We start from the raw sequence: 26,474 nt of genomic DNA on the forward strand, positions 1-26,474 counted from the left end.
GAATTTGGATATCACTTAAACCTCCCTGAGTTTCAGGTTATCATTTTAGACTGGCAGCATGAGGATAATAATGCTCACCTTTGCAGAGCTATTAAGAATAAACAAGAGGAAAATTATAAAGTGCTGTGACCTGTAATAAGACAATGGCTATCATTTTTAGATTGGCCAACTTGTTCACATGGAGCTCTTTGTGGCAGACCATTGAGACCTGAGTTTCACAAATGTCTTTTGCTCACTTTATTTGGCACTGTTTGTGTGGTGAACTTTCCCCACTCTGGCTGTGGCTGGTCAGTCTCTTACAGTGTGTGGCTAGCAGATCACCTTTGAATAACATCTGTGACTATTTAATTTGTATCGGGGAAAGAAAGAAGTATTACAAGGAAAGCAGGATGTCCTGTTGGGATGCTCAGGGCCCATTTTCTTGCACTTAGCCTAGGATTGGAGTCTCTTGGCCATCGTGGGTCACCTTGCTGAGAATAAAGGGGCTTCACTGCCTCAATAATTATCCTGATTGTTTTTTCAGTTGTGGCTCTTTGAGAAAGAGGTTTCCTATGTCAGGAGTACAAAACAGAGGCTGACTTCATAGATCTTCATGCCATTTTTGCCTCTCATCGTTGATGTCAGATGAGTCTTCAGGCCCCCTTCTCCTGTCACTTTCTTCTTGACATACTAACTTTCTTTTGTTCCATCCCCATCTTCCCATCTGCTCTTTCTCATATCTCCCTCTTCTACACCTGGCACTTTCCGGCCTCCATACTTCCACTGTTGGGCAACAGAAGAGCTGTCTTTGTTTAAGCTTAAACTTTATCTTCTGGCAAAATGGAGAAATTAACTGCCTACCAGCATCTTGGAGTTCGTTGTGGGGTTCATAGGTTCATACGTGTTAATTGTTTTAAAAAATTCTCCTTACTATAGCAATGCAAGAATCACTAATCTTTCTCTCTTTCCCTTTCTCCCTATTCCTCTTCTCCTCTCCACATTAAGTCTGATTTTTTTCTCTCTCTGAATTTATCCAGCTTACATAATTTGCCTTTTCATTTTGTGAATGGAGATAATTTGTGAATAGAAATTACTTCCAAATGTTTCAAAAATATTTTCTAAGCATTTGCTTTAACATGGTGTTGTGAGCTCTTTTTTTTCCCCTCTTTCTTTTTTTTCATAAGGAAATAAGTATTTCCAGGGAAATGAGCTTTAGGGGGAGAAAAGGATTGAATTTCACTCTCTTCTTGGATCTCTTTTGTTGATGACAGTTTTGAGCTGGAGTAACTGCAGATATTGACTTGTCAACCACCTGGGGTGGAGGAGGAGGGCAGTTTTATTCAGACTCCTGCCCAGGAAGTCCCAGGAAGGAATAGAATAGGAGGGAAGAGAGAGGAGAGGGTAAATGAATTCAGAAAATAGAGCTAGTCTGGAAACTGATGACTTTTTAGGTGAGAGATTCCCTACATCAGTATTTTAATTTTAAGACGCATTCTCACATTTGGGTTGATTCTGGGGTGCCTCCTAAGGACAGACTTTGTCTTTTATTCATTAATTCAGCAAGCATTCACTGAAAACTTCCTTCTCTCTAAGACCTTAGTGATGCAGAAATGGGTGACTAAGGTCCCTATCCCCGAGGAGATCTCCATCACACATGGAGAGAAAATAGATGTGCAAACTATCACTTATAACACAAGACCAGGGAGACCACACCTATGCTAGCATGGAAGTGAGCATGGGGAGAAGAAAAGGAGTCGTTAGTCTGTTGGTATCAGGGAGTACTTTAGAGGGGAGGTGGCATTTGATATGTAGCTAGAAGGGTGTATAGGATTTTGGCAGAAGGGAAAGAGGGGAGAAATACCTTTCAGGAATAAGAACAGCAAGTGCAGTGATGAAAGCCTGGGAAATCATGGTGAGTAGAACGCCACATATCATTAACACTGGAGGAAAAAGTATACAGGGATCTAGGGTATTGATGGAGAAACTATTGGGGAGAAGGGCAGCATGACAACAAACCTTTCATGCCATAAGAATGTGTATTTGGATTTGATTCTTAACTGATGCAAAACCCGCCAACAATTCTGAGTAGAAGAGGGCATGGAGCGGTCTGGTAGCCCCGTGCAGGATGAAGTGATGGGATGAAAACTAGAGGCGATGAGAGTCAAGGAGGCCATTCCAAAGCCCAGGAAGAGGAGACTGTGAATAAAACAAGAACAATGGCAGGGCAGGCAGAGAGGAGAGGAAATATGAGGGAGACATCATAGAGGTTGAATGTCCTGGTTTGATCATTGACTGAATCTGGTGGGAGGGGAAAGGAGACATCAGGCATAATTCAGTCCATTGATCAGCCTTTTGCTCAATACTGGACAGAGTAACCTGGAGCCAGCCCCCGGGTAAAAGGGGTAGAGGGTAAGAGAAAGTTTCCTGTTCCTGTAATGTACGATGAATAATCAGTTACAATTTCAGTGGATGTCAACTGGGCTAGATGATGCTGGAGTTTCTGGGACAAAAGATGCACTTCCTAAGTTATTTTCATGCATGTAATGAAAAAATTAGAAGACAGCAGAATAGGGTTTAATAAACTTTCCTATTTTTAATTGTCACTGAATGATGTTTTAAGGATAATAAGTACTTAGAGGAAAGAAAAGGCTTTAAAAGCACCCACTTCTTCTCTTCCATTGAAATGATGTGTTTCACCTACCTGGTGACCTAATTGCCTAAGAGCAAGGAAGAGTGGAGCTAAAGATAACCTTAGTTGGGCTCTAGAGCGGGGAATGGATTTCTACCTATATGGCAATTATATACCATGTTCTCTGAGGGTTAGGATCTACACTGGACTTCAGGATTGTGCTTAGAGGGGCCAGGGTTTCGATTGTTAGGATTAACAGCATCAGATTGGGAAGAGAATGTCGAGGATGTAGGTCAATATCAGTCAAGTTCATTTAGACCTCCCCCGACCCAAATATATACTTGCCACTTTGCTACAAAAGACAAGGTTAGGGGCTACAAGGTGACACCCGAGACTTCTTTAGTGGATGTTTGGAGTTCGCCCATTCTCCAGATATAAGTAAGAAAGAAGGATTCTCCAAAACCCGTACCCTCAGACCTCAAGCGAAGGTCTTGGAATAGATAGTTACATTCCTGCTGTCCTTTGCTTCCTATGGAAGTTAATTTTGTGCTTGTTTGACATTTTTAATTGGCCCAACATGCTCCTACGAGGCATTTTTCAGTCATTCCATGTTTGACTTTACCTGGTTATGACTGTTTCCTGTTTTGGGTTTTTGACATCGTCATTTTGTCTGGTTTTCATGAGAATATCGTTCCCTGCCCGCTGACAGCCATTTGATTTTTCAGCAGCTTAGATAGCAGATCCTGAAGACAGTTGCATCTTCACCTTGGGGAGTGTCTTTCAGTGATGCGTGGTTGGGTAAGATGGAATCTCCACCCGCCGGCTTCCCAAACTGAAATGTTGGCTTTTCTGAACCTCCAAAGTTGCTAAGATACAGTGTGTCTTTGGACCCCTTCCAGGCTGTTTCCTTCCACACTCACAGCTTTGACGGAATATTTCCTCTGCCTGATAGCGTTAGAAAGGTGACATGCCAAACCAAAGTTAGAGCCGTTACAAGACATTTCTTTGAGTGCAGTTTCCTTGGTTCACCCGTTCATCTGCTGTGCTGGAAGAAAAAAGTGAAATCAAAAAAACTCTATTAAATAGATGTGCCAAGGAACGAGGAAAAAAAGAAAAGTTTCTTCAACTTTTATATGCTCAGAATTGTCTCACAAGCATATTTTTGTTCCTTTCCTCTATTTAAAAATTGATAACCTAGAAAGTCAGGAGCAGGCTAGGAATCGTTTGTGGCACAAAAGTGGCACCTACTGGTAAGCCTTGGCTTAAATTTGAAGTTTAGATTTGTGCATGACCTTGACCAAAGTTATATCCTCCTGAGAATGCTTCCTAATGATTTTCTATGTCTGGAAGGGCAAACCCTCTTTAGATGTATAAATATTAAAAAGCACTTCTTAGGCATGAGGGCACTGGTTTCAGGGCTACAGAATGACTTTTTCAGCTTGTAATTAAAAACATGTACTGGATAACTAACCAGCAGCAGTGTTTGCTTAAAGGAGCAAATGATTTAAAACTGATTGGGTGGCACACCAAAGTGGAGTGACCCGTGGGTGGCTGTTCTTACCTCTGGTTTCTAGAGGCATCTACCCAGCTCCCCGAGGTTCCTCAAGTCATTGGGTTCTTGACACCCAAGGCCTTCCTTTACTTCTGTGTTTGGAGTTTTTGCTTTATCCTGGTATCCATGGTTTGTTTTTCATATCTTTACTCTGTATCTGAATATTTATTCCACGTTTTGGTTTTCATGTCTTTACTCTGTATCTGAATCTATAGAACTCACGCTCAAGAAAAACCATGGCTCCCCCTTTTGCAGCGCACACTCAGGGTTCATAAGAGATCCCAATGCTGACTGCACTCAGCAGGTCAAACAATCATTTTCAAAGGACCATAAGATTTTTTGAGAGACAGACTGTCCTACATATTTGAAATCTTTTTTTTTTTTTTTCTATTTTAAAGACAGATTCCATTGAATGCTGCAAAAGTAACAGAAATGACTAGGAACAGAGTTGTGACCTATCCAATTTCAAAAAAGAAAGGGAAGGGGTGAGATCTGCCCCCTCCTAAATAGTAACAGGCCCTTTCTGTTCATCTTCTCATCTAATCTTCTAAACAATCCTGGGTCACAAGATACGGTCGTCAACTGCATTTTATAGATGGAAAAGCTGAGACCTAGAGTTTGTCTAGTGGGATATAACAATTAAGTGGTCATTTTAGGAATCTGTCTCATTTTAAAAACCATATTGTACTCCTTGTGGTGTAAATAAAGACGACCTTTGTTTATTCGTTTACTCATCCATTCATTCACTAAGCACCATGCATGAGCAGGCGCCCTGCTGGGGGCTGGGGATGCAGCTCAGAGAAGAGCAGCCAGGAGCTCCGCTCCTCTGGAGCTTTCTGTCTGGTATCACTGAGAGTCTCTACATCCCAATTTGCTGTCTGCTCTGAGGGTCTTTTTTAACCCCTGGGGGAGAAGCTGACACATTGTGAACATCAATAGTTATTGAATTGGTTTTGTCCCAAGGCTTCTTAAAAACACTTTTCAATGAGTGTGAGGCCCTAAATGTCTCCCAAATCCTACTGAAAAAAATCAGAGCAGGTTATGTTTTCATTGTCTAGCCACTCTTGGCCATGAGGCACTGCATCTGGCTTTTTCTCAGGAGGTCCTTTTTTCACCACAACTCTTCAGCCTTCTACCACTCGGGTTAAGTTTTGCTTGTGCATTTACAATAAGTGCCTGCCAGGCATGGGTGTTGCAGGATTAGAATAAAATAGTAGGGGTGAAGGAAAGCAGATATTTTGGAAACTGGTAGAAACGCTCTATGAAATGGAGCATTGTACCAAACTCAGCCTAGTTATACAAAATCATGTATAGTGTTTCTTTTTATTTTCCATCTTAATGGGAGGAGGCAGAGAACAGTGGTTACAGAACAAGTTTAGAATTGTTCCTGATTGTCCAAGTGGTTGTTTTACCCCTCTGAGATTGGGGCCTCAGGGGCAGCTGTGTCTCTCACACCTGCCCATTCTGCCCCACTCGACACCACACTGTGATGTTCCATGTCCATCCTGCCTGCACTCTCTAGGCAAGGGTGCATGTGCCAGGCTGTTAAACACCTCGCACCCCACTCGCCTGTCTTTCTCTAAGCAATGGAAGAAGTTTGCTTGGCCACCACAGCTCGGGGAGGAGGGACTTGGATTAGCCCAACAGCTTTTGCTACTGTCAGCATGTGGCCTAATAGAGTTGGAAGACAGGGTTCTTTAGAGGCACTGGTTCTGACAAGGAAAGCTTCTGTAATCTTGCCTTTGTTTAGAAATATGAACTTCGAAACCCTGCTGCAGAGAGTGTCGGCAGCCACGCTGATCCGAGGCCTTGGGCAAATTCATTTGAATTGCTTTGAAATTGGATATTCAAAATTCAATAAAAATAAGCCAGCCTGATGGTACAGCTGCAGCATTCCCCCCATCCAGCTGGGTAAGCCGTGATGATTTCCAGGCCGCGGACTAGCAAAGCCTGAGTGTGATGGAAAGAGGAGCGCCTGAGCTGCCAGAGAACTCTTTCTGGCAGCCCGGCCCGCCGACGGCTGCCTGCCAGCTGACTTGCAGAGCAGGGCTGGCTTTGGCACTAAGTGGCTCCTCTCGCTGGCCTGCCCAGGCGGGGATGCGGGGCCTGCCTCAGTCATGGCCGGGGTCCAGGGGGAGGGGATGCCTCAAGGGCAAATGGATGGGGTGTCGGAAAAACAATAAAATCACAACACTCCAGTTGTTTAGAGAGCAGCTGGACTTCCCAAACACTCTGCCACAGATCCAGAGCCATCAGACACGTAGGTGGGTTTAATTAAATTGTATGCAGATGCAAGCAAACATCATAATTTGCCCTTGAGCACACACTACTGCGTTTGCCTAGAAAGGGGGACGTGACATCCCGGAGGGTGCTCTCTCGCCACCTGCCCTGGGAGCTCCCTCTTCATCATTGTTTATGTGGAAAGGCAATTCTGCTAGAGATTTTAAGAGAAGACCATTCTCACTTTCCTCTAAGTCTCAAGCTGTTTGATCTCTCTGCTTTGCGATGGTGTATCACAATTATGCATAAAAACTGTGACGTATCTATAAGATGTATATATAGAGAGATATTTATACACATTTATATAAATACATATGCATTTGTAGATGGATAGAGAGATGAATAGATAGACCGACATATACAGATAGACTCCAAATTCGAGAAGTGTTTCTTATTACCCCTAAGCAATCTCAATTTTAATAATTGGGCTCATCATACCCCATGCATGAGTTCAGTCTCTTTTCTTTGTTGGAATTTGTGCATATGTGAACTGTCTTGAGTCAAATTCCAGGAGAAATATATCCATTAGCCTTCCGATTGTCGCACCTATGCCACCTATAGTACCATACCTAAAGAGGGGTAATTGGAGCTCCTGCGTGCAGGGACATTGTGAGCGGCCCACTCCATTGGCCTGTGTTACGTATCGCCAGCCACTCAAGGGCCAGCCATGAAATTTAATTTGGAGTTTTACAGACACGTTCTGAATCCGAAATCTCAATAATAACTTTCCCTTTGCTCAGCCTTTTAACTGTGAAATTCAGTTGGGGAGTTTCGAAGCAGCAGGTAATGTCACAGCACTCCAGAGGGATTTTGCCAGAATTCTACTAAAGTGCTTGCAAGTGTCATTTCCATATTTAACTAATTTCAGTTTTTAATTAGCTCCATGTGAAAAATGAGAGTTCACGCTGAGCTCCTCTGTCAGCACAGACGCTTGTTTCCTTTCTAGGATCTCAGGACAATTAAGAAAAAAATAGTTGATGCTACAGTAAGTGTGATCATGCATGGCTCTCTCAAGCCATAACATTGTTTCCTGGCAGTAAGGAGGGGTCACTGCCAGGGCCCACTGGCCAGGCTGGGAAAGAGCAGTTTGGAAAAGGGTTTTACGTGCAGATTTGTGAGTCCTTGGTTCTGAATGATTCCTTAGCTGCAAAAAGTATATTCTTGTCCCTGAATTCTCCAAGATGACCTGAGATTAGGTTTCAAAGGAAGGCTATGTGAAATCCAAAGACGATGTTACTCTATGAAAACAGGTTTCCTTGGTGTTATCTCTGTGCTAAACTCCAGCATCCAGGTGCTTATCAGGTCATTTGATTTCAGATTCGTAAGGCCCTTGGCATACAAAAGTAACTTCTTTATGATCTAAGTTTCAAAATGCAGTACACACATGGAAATTTGTTAATCCTACATTCAAAGTGTAAATTTACCACTTGGGACTCACATGCAAATGGAAAACTACATACTCTTCAAAAAAAAATGTATTGGGAGGTTCTGTTTTGCATAAACTGAAAAATATTTGATGTGATCAGGTTTCTGAAACAATTTCGAGGAAGCCAAACAAATACAGGCTCTGCATTTCATTTGCATAGCATCCATGCTAATGGCATGATTTGTTTAAAAGAAAAGATTCATTAAAAGTTTTGAGACTGGTTAAAGTGGAAAAGTATTTGACACTTCTCTATAGTAGTAATTCTTGGAAATTAGTTTGGAAAGTAGAATCCTTTTTTTTTTTTCTTCATATGTGTTAGTGTTGGGTAATCGTTCTCTGTTGACAATAGACATTAATAAATGATGTGATAGCAAGAACACTTGATATCTCCAACAGGGACTGAAAATTGAAATCCAAGTAGCAAGAAGAAGCTTAAGTATTAGGTTTATGTGGCTACATTGGGAAATAGGATAAGATATAGGTAGGGTTTCCTTCCATGTTCTCTTGACTACCACATGGACTTGAGTTTCCAAAGAGCAGACACAACTGTGTGGTTCACGGATGAGATTAGAGGAGCAGGTGTCCTGTGGGGTTGCCAGAAATGCCGCCATTGAAGATGTGTTGGTATAAGTGGAACATGAAAAGATGGAGGCAAATTCTTGAACATGAAGAGACCACCCACAAGTTGTTTAAACTAAAATAACTGCCATCTGAGCTACAATGGCTAGCAATAAAGGCTTCATTGGCCAGTGCATCCTGAGGTTGGAATTTGATCTCTCTGTGTGGGAGAGGGCCTATTTGAGCTCCGAGGGCAAAACCCCTATCTCCCTGACTATGAAGGGGGCTCACTTGCGATGGGGAATTGGGAAAAACACAACTTCTATTAATAATTCAGTGTTGTTTGCACAACTCTCTGGGGAAGATCATAGTTGGGAGTGCTTATATTTCTTTGCTCTTCTCAAGGTATGACGTAATCTGTTTGCTCTTCTCAAGGTATGATGTCAAGTTGGCCTCTTCTTGGCCTCCCAGCAACAGTAGCTACAGCCACAAGAAGCCTTTCCTTCCCTAAGGAGATTTGACCCACCATTCCTCTGCATGTTGGGGACCCCTTTCGCAGTGCAAATAACAGGCAGAAGCGGTGTCCACCTAAACATTTATCCACTGACGTAGGGATTAGCAATTAGCCCTCTCATTATGGGGATTGGCTTAATAGAATTGTGGGACTAGCACACACTCTGGAGGGTGAAATTAGAATGAGCAGCAGAAGAGATGCTGACTTATGGAAGCAGAGAGAAATCCTGAAAGCAATAGTATTTTTAGGACTTATTATGTGAATTTTGAGCCTGATAACTAAGAATGGAAACCATGGATTTGTCATCAGAAGCACTTAAATCATACATGGTAAATTATCCACGTAGTTATTAATTTACACAACAAATGTTTCCTGGTACAAGGGAAGAGAACAGGCTCTGGAATACAGGCTGCTGGGTTCACATCCCAGCGTTTCTACTTACCAACAACACAAGCACAGGTATGTTACTTAACCTCACTGTGACTTGGTTTCCTCCCTGTAAAATGGATACAATAATAGCACTTATTTCATAGGGGAGGTTATAAAGACTAAACGAGATAGCTCTTGAATAGCCCTTAGCCCAGTGCTTGGCCAAAGGTAAGCACTAAATAAAATAGATTTTTACTGTGACAGGTTCTGCTTATACCATAGTGAACCAAACAAACCTAGGTTCTCCCCTTCCAGAAGACACACCAGCATACACAGATAGAACCAAGGAAAACTAATCACTTCACAACCATTCCAGGGTCTATCAGCCTCCTGATTTCTACATGAAATAAGAATATCAAATTAGGAGGAATGTGACCATGTCAGCAAGAATAAACTAATTAGCTAAAGCTACTTATTAAAATGATAATCCCTCCGCATGGCCTAGGCACTTGCATGTGCACCTGTCAGGAAATTAGCTACACACACACACACACACACACACACACGTGCTTGTGAAATGACACAGAAGCACACTCCCCATGCTGTGGAGAGCCAAGGTACCTTCACCCTCTGAGACTTGGCTCCCGACTGAGGTACTGAGCAGAGGGCTATGGGGCAAGGACTCTGAAGGTCAACTCTGAGATCACTGGCACTTCATTAAGGAGTCTGTTCTAAGTGCACAGGGCTTTCCCAGAAGAGGAAATGCAGCCTCCCCCTTACATCCAAACATACTGCCCAGAAGCCCCTAGAATGGCTTTTTGTTTCACTAACACTGTCAGATAATTCACCCAGGATTTTTCAGGCATCATAGTTTCTGCTAGCAGACTGGAGTACACAAAGAAAAAAGTGCTCAGCTCCGAATCTTGCCTGGAACTGACCTCGGCCCTGGACTGCCTTTTGTGTATCCCAAATTTGAACTCTGTGTTTTTGCCTCTAGCTTTCTAGTGCCATGTCCTGGGTCATGTGAGTGCTCAGGGTTCTTTTTTTGGGTGCTTGGTGCTGAAAACATCACTCCTCATGACCAGAATGAAAGGTGTTGTCTAAAGAAAAGTCAAGTTGAACTGTCTGGTTCCTCTACTTTTGGAAACATAATGGAACCTCCACTTTGCGTGGCTCTATCTGTGTTAAAGATTCTAACAGAGAATACATCTCTATATATGTTTTGTTTACTGTTTTGCTTTTCTTTCTAGCTTTACTGTTCTCCTTTGTGTGGAATGTTCCAGTGCAACTGTTTGTTCTTGCTGTCTAAGAAATATAGCACATAGGTACTACAGCAGATTTATGTGGTAGTAAGAAGACGTCTACCTATTGCTTTGTGTAATAAACTTCCTTCCAGAAAGAAGAGAAAAAAATGGCTGTGTCCTAACTGCAGAACAAGTTTAGTGAGCATTTACGGAAATCAACACCACTGGCACAAATGGAGGGTGCAGAGATCTTTGGGTTCCAAGTTTTCTGCCCATTCTAGAGAGGAGCAGACCTTAGAAGGTAGCTATCGTGTATGCCTTCTACGGAGGGCACTAGCACTCAGCCTGAGCCACAGGGTTGGACCAGCCAGTCAGCCTTCTGCCGCCTCTCTCAATATCAAATGTCTCTAAGGAGCTTTGGCAAGAGTGGAATCACAATTTGATCCTAGCTGAAGTTCCTGATAAATCCTCAGGTCCCACCCAGGAATCACTGTGGTTGATAAAAAGAGGAGTCCATATGCTTTACACACAAGACAGCCAGGCAGTTTTGACACTTTGTGGAAAGTGTAGAGGCTTGATATGGATTCTTATCTAGGCAGAGACCTATCCCAGCGTGACACAGAGAAGGGGCTCAGGGGCAATTCTAGGCATGGGCAGTGCTTTTCTCTGCAAAGAACTCTACTTCTTCAAGCTTTAAACAAGGTGTGGTGGACACCAAATGAAGAGGAGTCTGCCTGGCTCACACCGGTTCCCTTGGTGACAGGTTGCCAAATGTAGGATGCCCAGTTAAATTTGAGTTTCAGAATAATAATGAAAATGCCTTTAATATAAGTATGTCCCAAATATTGCGTGGGAAATTCAAATGTAACTGGCTTCCTGAGTTTTTATTCACTAAGTTTGACAAGTTTACTTGGTGGCTGTGTCTGTATCCAACACGCTCTTTGGGTCCCTAAATCGAGCAGGGTTGATATTATTATCTTACTTTCCTCACCATAGCAACTGTCAAAAAAAATGGGCTTGTGACCTCAGCTGAGCCAATTAGAGTCCTTAACTAGGGTCCCTAAAAGTGAACCTGGAAAAGTGGAGCTCTTTTTTCTCCTGGTAGCCTAAGGGCATGGGAATATTACCCTCTGTGCCCATGGTCATCCCCTCAGGGATAAACCCTCTCTTAATTTGGTCAGGCTGCTGTAACAAAATGCCAGAGGCGGACTAGCTTTTAAAGAACAGAAACTTATTTCTTGGTTCTGGAGGCTGGGAAGCCCAAGATCAAGGCACCTACAGATTCAGTGAGGACTCACTTTCTGTTTCCTAGATGGCAGTTTCTAGCTATGTCCTCACATGGTGGAAGAGACTAGCTAGCTGTTTTATAAGGACACCAATCCCACTCATGACCTAATCACTTCCCAAGGGCTTCACTGCCTAATACCATCACCTTGGTTAGAATCTCAACATACAAATTTTGGGGAGGGATAGACATTCAAGCCATAGCAAAAACCATTGGTCAGCTACTCTTCCACTTTCACAAGCTGCCTTCATCACCTTCAAAAAAAATTCCTCTTTCCTGCTTAAGGTAGATCAAGGTGAACCCTAAAGATCCTATGCTAGTATGTAGCTAGTCAGTCAAAACTCCCAAGTTTGGCATGATGGACTAAAGAAAGAGGAATTCACCCTAGGAATGCTTATAGACAGATGTTTACAATCAGATGCCCCAGCCACAATATATCCTTGGTGGATCCTCTGGCTTTGGGCAGCCCTGTGCCTGATAGTGGGGAGGGGGTGGCAATTGCTCTGCCAAACACAGCAGAGATCCCCCATGGTGTACCTGCCTCAGGTCAGTACCTCCACAGTCAGGGCTGACCAGAACATAGAGAAAGGAGCCTTCCTGTCATGCCACTTTGAGCCACTGTCTAAAATATCTTCTGTCTGAACATATCTCTCATCCTTAACTGGCACCGTGCCTAAAATTTCCACCTTTAGAGTTTATGCGTTTGGCTTAAATCGTTAGTCTTCCCTATAATTGCACATCCATTAATGATAGAATATGTGATGTTGTGGGGAGGATGTGGATGAATTAATAATTAATATCAAGATCCAACAGATTTTTTAAAGTTCCATTGATGTGGCTGATAGTTTGGAAAGCAGAGTTCTGAGAGAGTTGGATGGGAGTCCTGGAAACCTCTGAAGTGGTGGGAAAGCATTCATACAAGAGGCACTGCTGAGTTTGGAGGGGGGCACTGAGTCCCTCTGATCATGGGTCACCTGCAGCAGGCAGAATGGACACAGGGCAGGTACTGGATGGAGAGGAGGCATGCTGAGAAAGAATGTCCCTGTTTCACCATGTCACTTTGGCCCAAGTCTGGTTCTGGCTCTTTTTTTTTTTTTTTTTTTTTCATCTTTCCACCCTGGCTTGAACATCTCTTTTCCATACTGCATCTTTGCAGCTGCTTCTGACACGCTACCTGTTTGGGCAGACACCTAGTGCCTAGACCTGGAGGGAGATGTCTGGGCTCTCTCACCTCCTCCACCTTCATAGAAACAGACAAGAGGAGCTTTGTTACTTCCCTTCCTGTTCTCTTTCATTAATTGCTGTCAGCCAAGCCTTGTGCAATACGTGTGGTTCTCAAACTTGAGCATTCATCCGAATCACCTGGAAGGCTCATTAACACACAGATACCTGGACCTCAGCCCTGAGTTTCTGATTTGCAGGTCTGGAGTAGGGCCCAATAATTTCCATTTATAATAAGTTCTCAGGGGACGCTGATTCTACTGGTCTGGAAACCACAGCCCAAAACCACTGGCCTAGACAGTGAGCTTCTTGAGGGCAGGAGTGGTATCTTCAGAATCATTGTATCCCCAGAGCCTAGCACAACAGCAGGCACAGGGTTGAAGGTTAGGAAATGCTTGTTAATGGAGCTCTACCAAGCTACACAAGGCTTTACCCTGTTGCAACAATCGTGTAAACACCCTGAATTTTCAGATATCAGACTAAAAGAAGAAAATACTATTGCCATCTAATGTGTTTTTTACACAGTGGCATCTCCAGAATACATACAGGAGGGGATTAAAGTTGCCAGACTGGGTGGAAAAGGGGAGGTTGGGGGCTCATCTTAAAACTCCACTTGCGCAGGAAAGACACTGTTTTTACTGATACTCTATTTGTGGTAACTTCAGAGAAGGCTGATGGAAATCATTTAGAATTTGCCTACTCACCTTCCTTTTCCACCCCAACTGCACCCCCCAACCACTGCTTAGTGTCACCACTGATTTCACAAGTGCATGAGGTATGTGCACCAGGTCAGCTGATCTGAGGTTCCTCTGTCAAGCTTCACTGCAAAAGTGCAGCTTCAAGAGTCAGTGCAGTAAGGTGGAAGTGAATGGGATCGGGGATCTGTGCTTTTCAATAGAGATGAATGTCCTCTCTGCCAAGGTATTAATCTTTCCAGGTCTCCAGAACCTCTTTTGTAAAATGAGTCTGGAGAAGGTGACCACTTAGTATTTTCCTATATTTCCTAATTTCTGTTATTTTAATTCAAAAGGCAAGCCATCTCAAATTTAGGAATGGGCTATTTGCTTGTAACCCAGCTGTTTGGAATTTTAGAGATTTTTCTCCAGACAGACCATATTCCTTCTGGATGGTCCACACAATAATTGCTCTTTGTCGGGTTCTTAACTGTGTGTCAAGCACTGAGATAAATGTTTTGCATGCTTTATTTCATTGAATGTGGCAACCCCCTGGGAGGTAGGAAATTTTATGATTCCCATTTTGCAGTTGAGGAAACTGAGGATCTGGGAAGAAAGAAAGACAGAGGAAGGGAGTGAGGGAGAGAGAGTGAGGAAAAAAATGAAAGAAAAGAAAGAGAAAGAGAGGGAGGAAGGGAGCAAGGGAGGGAGGGAGGAAGAAAGGGAGGAAGGGAGGAAGGAGGGAACCAGGGAAGGAGGGAAGGAGGGAGGAAGGAAGGGAAAGAGGGAGGGAGGGAGGGAGGGTGGGAAAGAAAGAAAAGAAAGCTTTCCCAGAGCCTCGTAGCTACTGAAAACCAGGGCTGGGACCTAGACCTGAAGCCAGGTCTGCTGCTTCCAAAGCTACTCTAATCACCATATTCTATTGTTCCTACAAAAGTCTAGTTTACCCACAATGCACCTCCTGAAATGTAGAGTCTGGCTTTGGAGAGAAGTAGGTTTTCTTTTTTCTGCCACTTTCACTGTAAGAGACAGAAAGCATGGTAATCAAGTGTTCTGAGCCAGAGTCCCCAAGTTCAAAGCCTAGCTCTGCCACTACTGGCAGAATAATCTTGGACAAGATACTTAATCTCTCTCTCCCATAGTTTCTTCAGCTATCAAAAGAGTATGATAAAAGTATCTGCCTCTAAAACTAGTATATTAAGTGACTAATACATTAAGCTGAACCATGTGAAACTGGTAATATTCTACCATATTTAATCTCCAGAAAGGGCAATTTCATGTCTAAATATTTAAAGTGCTTATTATAATAGTGCATGGCACACAGCAAGCACTATATTAGTGTTAGTTATTATCCTTATTGAAAATTGCCCCGAGGGTTTGCCGTTTCTGGGGTATAGTAGGGGCTCAATAGTTGCTGGTGAATTTATTGAATGAAGTAGAAATGCCCAGGAAACATCTGGGGTAGTCTGGGCTATGAAGACCTTCCAGGGTCGGGAGGAAGGCAGGTAGGGCAGGGGAGGAGGTTAGGGTTCTTAGATTTGAATAGATTTGAGACTCTCTTAGTATTGCCCTGGAATAAGGCAGGAAAGCTCAAAGCGAGAAGGACCCATTCCATAGGTCCAGTCACCCTAAAGTTTTTGTCCTTTGGCTTCTAAAGAAGCAAAGAAAAACCCTCAAGGCAGAGGCACTGGGGACTTAGGTCTTATGGTTTGCTTGTGTCTTGCTTTTTTTACAGCTAGAAATAATGAGAAAAGACAGACAAGGGAGAGCCTCCCTTCCAGCCTTTCCTCAGCTGCTGGTGTTTTTCCGTCCTAGACCACTGTGTGAGAGGAAGGGGAAAACGCAGAAATAATGGTGGATCTTTAGGAACAGAAAGACCAATGTTAGAGGTTAGGTGTAACCGAGTACAGAGTAATATTTACCCAGGTGTGGCAGTCATATCACTACATGGCTATGTGTAGCATGTGGACAATTCTGTATTACAATAGTTATGTTTATTTCAATGTATCACAAAAATCTTAACACATTAAGCTTTTTACTTCACAGATACTACCTTGGGATGAGGCTAAATGGATTAAAGTTTTTAAAAAATAGATTGCTATTTTTTCTTTCTTTTTAAATAATATTCCTTGTTGCATATATAACAACTTATGGGTTGCAAAAGAGGATTTATTTTTTCATACCTGTCTACTATAAGTCTTTGTCCACAAGTCAAACAAAAGCAAACACAAGTGCTAGAAAGGAGACTGATTTTAAATGTAGTTAAGAAATAACAGTCTAAGTGGAGCTTAGATTTCATGAAAACCATGAATGCAGTAAATGATGACTATGGTTAGGGAAGCACCAGAAATGCAGTTAGGATACATCTATGTATTCCTGGCTCTGGATCTTAGTAGTTAGGTGACAGTGGGCAAGTTATTTAATCTCTCTAAGTCTCAGTTTCCTCATGTGTAAAGTGAGGATACTTGCTACTTCAAAGGTGATTTTTTTTTAATGATCAAATGAGAAATGTCTTAAAAGCAGGTAGTAAGAATTCAGTAGACACTGTTTATGACTATTATCATTATTATTAGCTTGGCACACTCCCAGACCTCAATTAATTGTCGTTTTTTTAGATAGAAGTTTTCAAGCCATTCTTTCATTCAAATAAATATTTCTTAAACACTACTGTGTTCTAAAGCTTATGCTAGCTGTGGGGACAGATTTGAAAGAGGGGAAGGAAGACCTACTCTCACCTCTCAACGTGTTCATGGCTCAAAGTTTGGAGGGAGAAGTCAGGCATGGTAGCTGTAATCACGCCTGTAATCCCAGCACTTTGGGAGGCTGAGGTGGGCAGATCACTTGAGGTCAGGAGTTCGAGACCAGCCTGGCCAACATGGTGAAACCCCGTCTCTACTAAAAATACAAAAAAATTAGCCAAGTGTGATTGCAGGCACCTGTAGTCCCAGCTACTCAGGAGGCTGAGGCAGGAGAATGGCGTGAACCTGGGAGGCGGAGCTTGCAGTGAGCTGAGATTGCGCCACTGCACTCCAGCCTGGGCGACAGAGCAAGACTCCGTCTCAAAAAAAAAAAAAATACAAAAATTAATCAAGAGTTGTAGCACGTGCCTATATTCCCAGCTACTTGGGAGGCTGAGGCAAGAGAATGAATCACTTGAACCTGGAAGACAAAGGTTGCAGTGAGCCGAGATGGCGCCACTCCACTCCAGCCTGGGAGAAAAAGTGAGACTCTGTCTCAAAAAAAAAAAAAAACTGGAGGGGGAGTAGGATGATCAATATATAAATAATTGCCATGTAAAACCATAAACTCTGTAAGTGGTGAGGTTATAAAATATCCAGGGAAGGCCAAGCGTGGTGGCTCATACTTGTAATCCCAGGACTTTTCAAGGCTGTGATGGAAGGATCACTAGAGCTCAGGAGTTTGAGACTAGCCTAGGCAACATAGTGAGACCACCCCCCCATCTCTATTAAAAAATTAAAAATAAAAATAATTTTAAAATAATAACTTTAAATGACGAGGAATGGTGGCACATGCCTGTAGTCCCAGCTACTTGGGAGGCTAAGGTGGGAGGATCACTTGAGCCAAGGAGACAGACAGCTGCAGTGAGCTATGATTGCACAACTGCACTCCAACCTGGGTGACAGAGGGAGACTCTATCTCAAAGAAAATAAATAAATAAATAACATGATAAAATGTCCAGAAAGCATGCAGGAGGATATCGGCCTAGAAAAATCCTGTCAGCCACTGTGGTCTAGGACCTGCTCTGTGAAATGTGTTCAGTATAACTGAAGAACTGAATTAATTTACATTTAACCGTTGAAAATTTAGCATCTGAACTGAGATGTGCTGTAAGTATAAAATACAAACCATATTTTGAAGACTTAGTGCAAAAAACAGTCTTTTTACTGTCTCATTAAAGATTTTTATATTGATTTTATGTTGATAATATTTTGAATATATTGAGTAAAAGGCATAGTATTAAATTTTTTAACTTATTTAATGTGGTTACCAGAAAATTTTACATTTCGTAAGTGGGCCAGGTGCAGTGGCTCACACCTATAATCTCAGTACTTTGGGAGCCGAGCAGATCACCTGAGGTCAGGAGTTTGAGACCAGCATGGCCAACATGGTGAACTCCTGTCTCTACTACAAATACAAAAATTGGCTGGGCATGGTGATGCATACATGTAATCCCAGCTACTCAGGAGGCTGAGGCATGAGAATCGCTTGAACCTGGGAGGCAGAAGTTGCAGTGAACTGAGATAGAACTGCTGCAATCCAGCCTGGGTGACAGAGGGAGACCCTTTCTTAAAAAAAAAAAGTCATAAGTGGCTTGTGTTTTATTTCTATTGGACAGTGCTGATTAGAGCAGAATGCAAATGACATTCACAGTAGAGAACTCCAGATGATGTGGACATTTCAGAAGAGACCCAACTTCGGTTACCTTGGACAATTCTTTCTGACAGATCTAGAGCAAAGCTTAAAGGATCTGAGGCACGGATTCAAAGGCTATTTCTGGGGCTGCGGAAGAAGAGAAGTACTTCTGAGGTTTCGTCCTAACTACAGGACCTTGCTAGAGTTGCCAGATTTAGCAAACTTATAAATTAAAACCTGGCAACCCTAGACCTTGGTTATGTTGTAGAACTGCAACAAGCCTCGGTCTCTTCATCTTTAAAATTGAGATGAAAAGTAACTGCCTCGTGAGTGTCTTGCAAAGCTTAAATGAATCGAATGAGACTAGTAAGAGATGCATGAAGAAAGTTTAACCTAAAAGAGCTAAGGAATTAAAACAAATTGGGGGACTTTCCAAACGTGCCTATCTTTCTTTAGCTCTGAGCATGCAGGTAAGGGAGATCTCTCCCAGGCCAGAGTTCAGGGAGACACCAGCCCCTACCTGGGAGATGTATTAGGTTAGGCCTGGCTTGGGGACTTCCATAGAATTAGGATCAGGCATGGGAGCATAAGCCATAAGGAGGAGGGGGACACATCATGACCATGTCGAATGTCATCCCAATGCCTTGTATAAGCCAGAAATGCCACAGCAGTCTGCAGTGCTGCTGCCAATTGACAGAATCATGTGCCTTTAGCACCAAAGAAATTTGTGTGACTTGAGTGTCACATAAAACCCTTAAAATTAGCTCCCTTGGGATTGGCATGGTGGCTTATGCCTGTAATCCCAGCACTTTGGGAGGCCGAGGCAGGCAGATCACCTGAAGTCAGGAGTTTGAGACCAGCTTGGCCAACATGGTGAAACCCCATCTCTATTAAAAATGCAAAAATTAGCTGGGCATGGTGGTGGGTGCCTATAATTCCAGCTACTCAGGAGGCTGAGGCTAGATAATCCCTTGAACGCAGGAGGCAGAGGTTGCAGTGAGCCGAGATCGCACCATTGCACTCCAGCCTGGGCAACAAGAGTGAAACTCCATCTAAAAAAAAAAGAAAAATAGCTCTGTTAAGTAAATTGTCACAAATTCAAAATAAGTCTAATTGTGTCATTTATCTAATTGCAGATGAAAATGCAGTCCCTTATAGATGCAAGTAGTTTACATTCCAAAAAGAAATTATCCTCCCCCACCCCACCCCAGATTAGCTCTTTCCTCACAAGAAGTTGACCATATTGACATTAAGCATATCAGAGGCTGAGGAAGACTGCCCCATTGCCCAGGTTTTCATTCTCTACTACCTAATCAGGCCCTAGGAGATAGAACTAATTTTTTTAACGTGATGTTTCTTTCCATCAGAATCAAGTTTTAAATGTTTCAGGTTAGCTATGTGAAATCCACTTAACTGAAAACCATTTGCAAAAAAGATCAAACCCAATTTGCTAATACAGGACTTTTTTTTATTTCTGAGTTTGAAAAAAATCTTGAGCTAACCATGTCAGAAATTAAAAATTGAAAAGGACTCTGGCAGCCTCCCCGTGTGCCTAATTTGGCTTTGCTGAACAAATGACCAAATTGGAATGAGAATTACATACAGGATTTGCTCAACATCCTTACTTCTTCAACTCATTTCTCACTCCTGAAAAAGTACCAAGTTCGCATGCAGGAGGGAGCATGTCTACATTGACCACAATGGCGTCAGACTAGGTAGAAATAGAAAAATGGTGATTTTAGATTCTAGCTGTGAATAAACTTCTGCAGTAGAAGACATTTGTCATAGAAACTCAGTTTAATGAATTTAGGATCAGAAAGGACCATAATTTTATTAACAGGTTATTTTGTTCATGCCCTATCTTGCAAAAAGTAGTAATAAAAATATTAAGTGGGTAAGAGGAGGAGGCTTCTCTGAAGTCCACCTCATTTTGCCTTAAATAAGGCATTGCATTGCACATAGACACCTGAATTTTCTGTCTTTCTTTAAGGAGATGGAAGAGGACAGTAGAGAGAGCACCAGAGAGTCAAAAGATCAAGGTTCAAATCCTGGCTCAGTCAGCCATTAGCTGTCATGACCCTAGGCAAGTCATTTCACTTAAGTAGGGCTCAGAGTCACCATCTATCTATACAGCAAAAGTCTGGACCGGATGGCCTTTGAGGCCCACCTTAACAGTGCCTCTGCCATTCTAATGTGACACAGAAAAGGAAACCACAGAGGTTTCTCTGAAGGAGGGGGTTCGGGCAAATGAGAGAAGATACCTAGGTGACTAGAATCCCAGTCTTCACTGATGCTTGGTGTTGAGCTGATAGTTGTCAGCAGATGGAGTGGTAGTCAAGAGCTTCAGATGTCACACAGCTTAGGTTCAAATCCCACCTCTAACACTTACCAGCTGCATGTTACTTCAGCACTCTGAGCCTCAGTTTCTTCATTGCAAAATGGGAGAGCAATATATATCTCATAAAATTGGTAACAATTGCTTATCACAGAGCTTGGCATATGCTAAGGGCTCAATAAGATTGCCATTGTTACGAAACAACCCAAGACCCAGCAGGAGATGAAATGTTTCTTGAGTGCCTCCTGTGTGCCGGTTACCCCCAGATCGTCACCACTTTTGCACCTTCTCGACCCTATAAGGTCAGTGTGAGCAAGAAAACATGGCTAAGAGCACATACTTGGCTCTAAAACCAGCTGCCCCGCCTACCAGCCCTGTCAAAACCTTTATGCCTCCACTCCTTCCTCTGTAAAATGGGAATCATAGTTCTTACCTCTAGGTTTACTGTAAAGAGCAAATGAGGTGATGCGTATAGAGGGCTTAGAACAGTGGTTGACACTGAGTCAGTACGTCACAAAAATGTTAGTTGTTATCATAGCTAAGGAAAGTGAAGTTCAGAGAGGTAAATCTGTTTGCCCAAGGTATCCGCTTGTACGTAGTAGTGCAGAAATGTGAACTCTGATTGACATGAACCCAGGATATATATCCCAGAGATCCAGGATAGGGAGCTCCTTCTTCCTTTTACCTGGTTCCTATGGCCCCTCCTGGCCTGTTCCCCCAGTTTCAGAATGGCTGGCTGTGGACTCCAGAGTTCAGAACAGAGGGCTCACTGGGAGCAGTTTGTTGAGGGCTGCTGGGGACTTGGGAAGGGAAATGAAGCCCAACCCTCTCCTCCCTTGCTTGCTGCCACTGAGGGGAGAAACGTGCCCTAGGAATGGAGTATCTCGGGTGTCCTAATTGGCACTGACCCCCTTGCCACTCCTCCTTGCAGTAGGCTATTTTTCACGAAAGAGTTCTTTCTCTTTGTTCCAGCACGCATTGCACATCTACCGATCAATATGACATCTTATCCTCTAAAACATTCATAATGTCTGCTTCCTAGGATTCCGGTGGCCGCATGCCGCCTGCAGCCTGCATCTTCTTTCCTTTGTAGTTGGTGGTCTCACGGATCTGCCTCTCTTTAACGGGGCTGCTGGTTGCCATTCTCTGAAGAAAGACAAATATTGTTTGGGCTGTCAACAGTGAATGACAAGCTCGGAGGGGAGAAAGATCCATTTAGGTGTAGATGTGTGGATTGTGGGGATGTGTTTCGTTATCAGAAAAGCTCTTAAAATCCCAGACCATGATTTATTTGGTGAATAAAACCTACCGATATTATCATTCTCTAAAGGTATTTTGATCACATGGGTCCTTTCTTGGAGAAAGAAAGGCTTTTATTTCTTACTCAGGAAAAAATCGCAGCAGGAACGGGGTGGTCTGCGGTAGGAAATGACACCCTGTGTGGCTAACGGCTCCAGGCATGTGTTTATCTGCATGAGGCTGAGCTGACTTGATGGACAATAGGGTGCCTAACTAGCATTGCCAGTCAGGTACGTTCCTGGCCACCCTGCACAAGGAAAAGAAAGTGGCCATGAGCGCATGTGTCTGTCCTGTGTATTGATCTGCCCAGTGATGATGAGAGCTAGGGGGTGTGGTTAGAGGTCACCTCTGCACACCAGACGCCACACACTCACAGTGTCAACAGCACCCACCTGCAGTGCACCTGCAGCAGCGGGTTCCAGGAGACAAGGGGAGGGATGCCGCCAGTCAGGGAGCCCCACGCATCCTGAAGCTGCAAGGAGCCCCGTTTGTTTTCTGCAAACACAGCAATTGATTAATCTCGTACCACCTCCCACTCACTGTACCATCCTGAGCCTGTCATGAAAATACATTAATGCTCTGGTCTTTCCCTGTGGATTCCTCTTGTCTCAAGAACACACTGCTCCCTGGTCCCAGAGCTGCCTCACGCAACTATCACCTTGTTCTCATGGCAGACAAGAAGGAGGGGACAGAAAGCCTTGCTACTTTTGTGAGGGGCTAGAACTAGGAAGGCAGCAGGCAAAATCCCTGCTGAGGACAGTTTTGGGACTGTGGCTGTAAGATTTGAGTGCCTGTAAAGAGATGAATGCAGGCGAGTTTCTCCAATGCCCCCTCTCATTTTGATGATCCTGCCACGATTCTTGGATTGTATCTACCTCTCATCTTTCCTCTTCTCTGTAATTCCTGAGCCATAAGCTTTGCAACCATTTGGAGCTGGAACCTGGAAGTTGGACGGAGGCTAGTAAGTTTTCAGAACATTCTCAGGAGATAGGTGCACAAATCCCATTACCGTTAAAGGGATTTGTGGGTGTAACTTCCATGCGGTGCTTTGAAAATTCATTTCACTCAGTGTATTGCAACACTGTCTGGGAAAAATAAGAGAAATCACTTCACCAATGTGGTTAGAAAAGGATTTTGGGTAACCCTTTAAGATTTAAATTTTTAAATTCCTTTTAAGACTTATGCATTTCCAAGAATGTTATCCCACATGATTTTGTTTGCATTGCTTCTTTCAGGCTGAAGGTAATTTTGGCACTGACAGCATTCCTAAAAATAATATCATTAATACGTTGCAGTGGGCCCCCTCCTGCCTGAGGAAGAAGCACTGTATCAACTGCATCCCCAAAGGATGACAAGCAAACTGACAAGGAAAAAAATCACCAAACGTGTTGTTGACTGGCCTGACTGGCAATTGAAGTTGCCTAGCAGATTTATTTTACATTGACAATGGTGGTTCAAGTTAAATAGCAAACTAGTTGCTGACCAAGGACATATTCATAGAGACTAAAGGCTGCTTACAAAGGGAAGTGTGTATTCATGAGTGAACCTTGACAATGTTTAGTAAGTAAGTGATTCTGTAGCCTGCCTGTCCTGTTCAGTCTTGGCTAAATAGTGGTTCACTTGGAAACCTCACAGGGCCAATGTCCTCCAGTGAGAACTCTGAATGGAGTCTCTAGGAGGGCAGCATGGGAATTCAGAACTCTGACTCTGAAGTTACGTGTGTCTGGGTCTAAATCCCAGATTTCCCACTTACTGGCTGAGTTGTCTTGGGCAAGTCACTTAACCTGTCTAAGCCTCAATTTCTTTATCTATAAAATATAGATTATATTACCACCTCATCAAGTGAGAATGAAGAAGAAAAAGTGAGTTTTCATCCTTTTCAAAATCCTCCAGCGTCATCCCTTCTCTTCCAAACAAAAGGCAAAGCTCCCCAAAGGCAGCTACTCCTTCACCCTGCCTGTCCCTTCACCTGCCACTCCCCCTTCCCACTAACTCCACTCCCCTTTGGCATGCTTTTCCCCAGACGTTAGCATAAACTGCTTTCTCGATTCCTTTATGTCTTTGCTCAAATGTTACCTATCACAAACACCATCCTTGACCAGACTACATTAAATGAAAAAAAGAAGAAATTTTCAATTCATCCCCTACTTCCAAGTGCCTCTGAACCCTAAACCCGGCTTTTCACTTCCGTGTTTAGTTTCTACACCTGCCCCTAGAATGTAGGTTCCATGACAGCGAGGATTTCGTCTTGTTAAAACTGCTTTACTCCTGGTGCCTAGGACGCATCTGACACCCAGTGGGTGTTTAGTAAATATGTGCTGAATGGTAAATTATGAATACATTATGCTGCATGCAAATAAGGAACCCAATACCTGGCACACGGTCAAAATGAACGTTAATTGTCACTATCACCATTGAGTAGACTTACTCACATGTGTTAATTTTCACTGCTGATTGCAAAGGGGCCTTTGCAGGTTGCCTGTGCAAGTTCAGGGTAAGCAGTTGTGCATATTAGCCCTGATTATTCCACTGTGGTTCTCTCCTCCCAGCAGTGGCACTTTTGGAATTGGTATATTTCCCCCAGGAGCCCTGACATTGTTGATTTGATTGGCTGGTGCAGAGGCAGGGAAACCCAGCCCTGACCCTTTCTGTCATCCTACCTGGTCTCTGAATGAGCTCTGTCATCATCTCTAAGGCCCTTGTGAATCTGATGGCATGCTGAGCCCCAAGACCCAGCAGGCATGGCTTTCTCCTCCTGCTCCCTAAGCTCTGCGTGGCCTGAAGTCTTCCATTTTCAAAGGGAAAGCCCAATCTCCTCCTCGGGTTATGTATCGACAAGCCTGATCTTTAAAGGCACCCCCTGCTCCTGGGGGCCTGCTCAGCAAACACAGAGCATCCGTGGCCTCCATGTTTGCCCTCTTTGACAAGCGGGGGCTGAGCAGCTCTCTGGGAAGTATTGCTGACATATTGATTGACTCTCTTGTCAGGTTGATCCTCTGCCAGCCAATGAACACAGAAGGTTCTAAGTGGCACCCAGCAGGGCCCACACATTCCCTGATTACTATTTCAGACAACCCCCATTCCAAGTTGCCACTTTTCTGGCCCTATAATCTCCCTGTCCTGTGATTGCTGGAGAATCCTCAGTTACTTGCAACCAACCCCGCTCCCTTTCTCGGGCGTCACTCCCTCGGAGTATTGCCTTTGGAACCCACCTGGCCCAAAAACACAGCAACTTCAATAGGAAAATATCACACCCTCTCTCCATGTAGGTCTGTTTATTATCCTTACTGAAATCGGGGATCTGTGTGTGGTCCCACCATCCTGTCTTGGTTGCCTTTCAGAATGCCACGAAAGTTTTCGCCAATTAGCCAGAGGGATACTCTCAGAGTTTGGCTGCCTATTGTGTTTTAAGTGGCTGGCTTCCCAGCTACCACCTGGATTCCACGAGTTTCCACTCGGAGTCCTTCCCCATCCCATCCTTAGTGACCCATGGAGCCCGAGGGTCTCTCTGAAGCAGAGCCTGTCAGATCATGATGAATTGTACATTTTGGCTGTCAGTGACGGGGAGGAATGTTAGGGAGAGGTCCTCCCAAACTCATTTCACTTTTGACCCTCAGATGATCTGGACCAGACCTTTTGGGATGAACTGCTAGAGCATTCAAGGTGGGGCGGGAGAGGGAACCACCCCAGTGCATCCAGGATCTCTTGAGGAGTCCAGCATTTATGTGAAATCTTGATATGAAGCAGCAATAACTCTGGCTACTCTGAGGTTTCTCAGCTTTCTTTTTTTTTAATTAATTAAATTTTTGTTAGAGATAAGGTCTTCCTATGTTACACGGGCTGGTCTTAAACACCCGGCCTCAAGCAATCCTCTTGCCTCAACCTCCCAAAGCGCTGGGATGATAGGCGTGAGCCACCCCATCCAGCTCAGCTTTCTAAGTCTGGTTCTGAGAGTAAATTAAAATTGGAGGTATTATGGCATCACATTTAAAGTGCTGTTTTTTGTTGTTTTCCATAGAAACAAATACAGTGGCCCAAAGTATGTGCTAATTCTCTCTGGCTGAGTTTCAGAAAGGATCCAATAAAACCTAAAGGAAAGCACAGAGATTTGCTGTATAAAAATGCCATTTCCTAGTTTCCTTGTGGGTGAAAGTATCAGTCAAGGTAGCCTCAGACATGCTGCTGTAACAACAACCCCAAACTCTCAGTGGCTTACAACAGTAACAGTTCATGTCTTCACACATGCTGTATTCTATCACTGGTCAGCCATAGCTGTAGCCCACGTCATCTTCAGTGAAGACCCAGAATGACTGTGTGATAAAGTATGTACTGAATTCAACAGGATAAAGATATCTAACCCCTCTCAGGAAGGAGTGTGGTCATTCACCAACCCCAATGAGATTATCATGAGTTTTGAAACAAAGATGAGGCTTGCTGAGACTCCATTGCCCATAGAATCTGTAACCAGATCACTGTGAAATATGAAGCAGATAGCCACCTCCCACAGTAATTTCCTTCTGATTCTGAAATCCCCCTGTTCTCAAACTTCACAGTCAATAGTTTCCTCATCTGTGAAATGGGGATAATAGTACCTACCTGTGAGTCTTAAGATAATGCCTTTAGAATGTCTACTGTGGTACCTGGCCATAGAAAAGGTTCAATGGTGGTGGGGCGCAGTGGCTCACGCCTGTAATCCCAGCACTTTGGGAGGCCGAGGTGGATGGATCACAAGGTC

At 43.5% G+C, this 26,474-nt stretch overlaps 1 protein-coding gene and 1 pseudogene across 6 annotated transcripts in view; one reads left to right on the plus strand and one right to left on the minus strand.

Moving 5' to 3' along the window:
* TENM2 (teneurin transmembrane protein 2) overlaps positions 1-26,474 on the plus strand; it is a 1,283,414-nt gene that overhangs the window by 1,034,158 nt on the left and 222,782 nt on the right. The window lies entirely within an intron of this gene.
* LOC116275149 lies at positions 15,853-15,967 on the minus strand (annotated as a pseudogene).

This window comes from Papio anubis, chromosome 5, assembly GCF_008728515.1.
Source record: "Papio anubis isolate 15944 chromosome 5, Panubis1.0, whole genome shotgun sequence".
Lineage (NCBI taxonomy): Eukaryota > Metazoa > Chordata > Mammalia > Primates > Cercopithecidae > Papio > Papio anubis.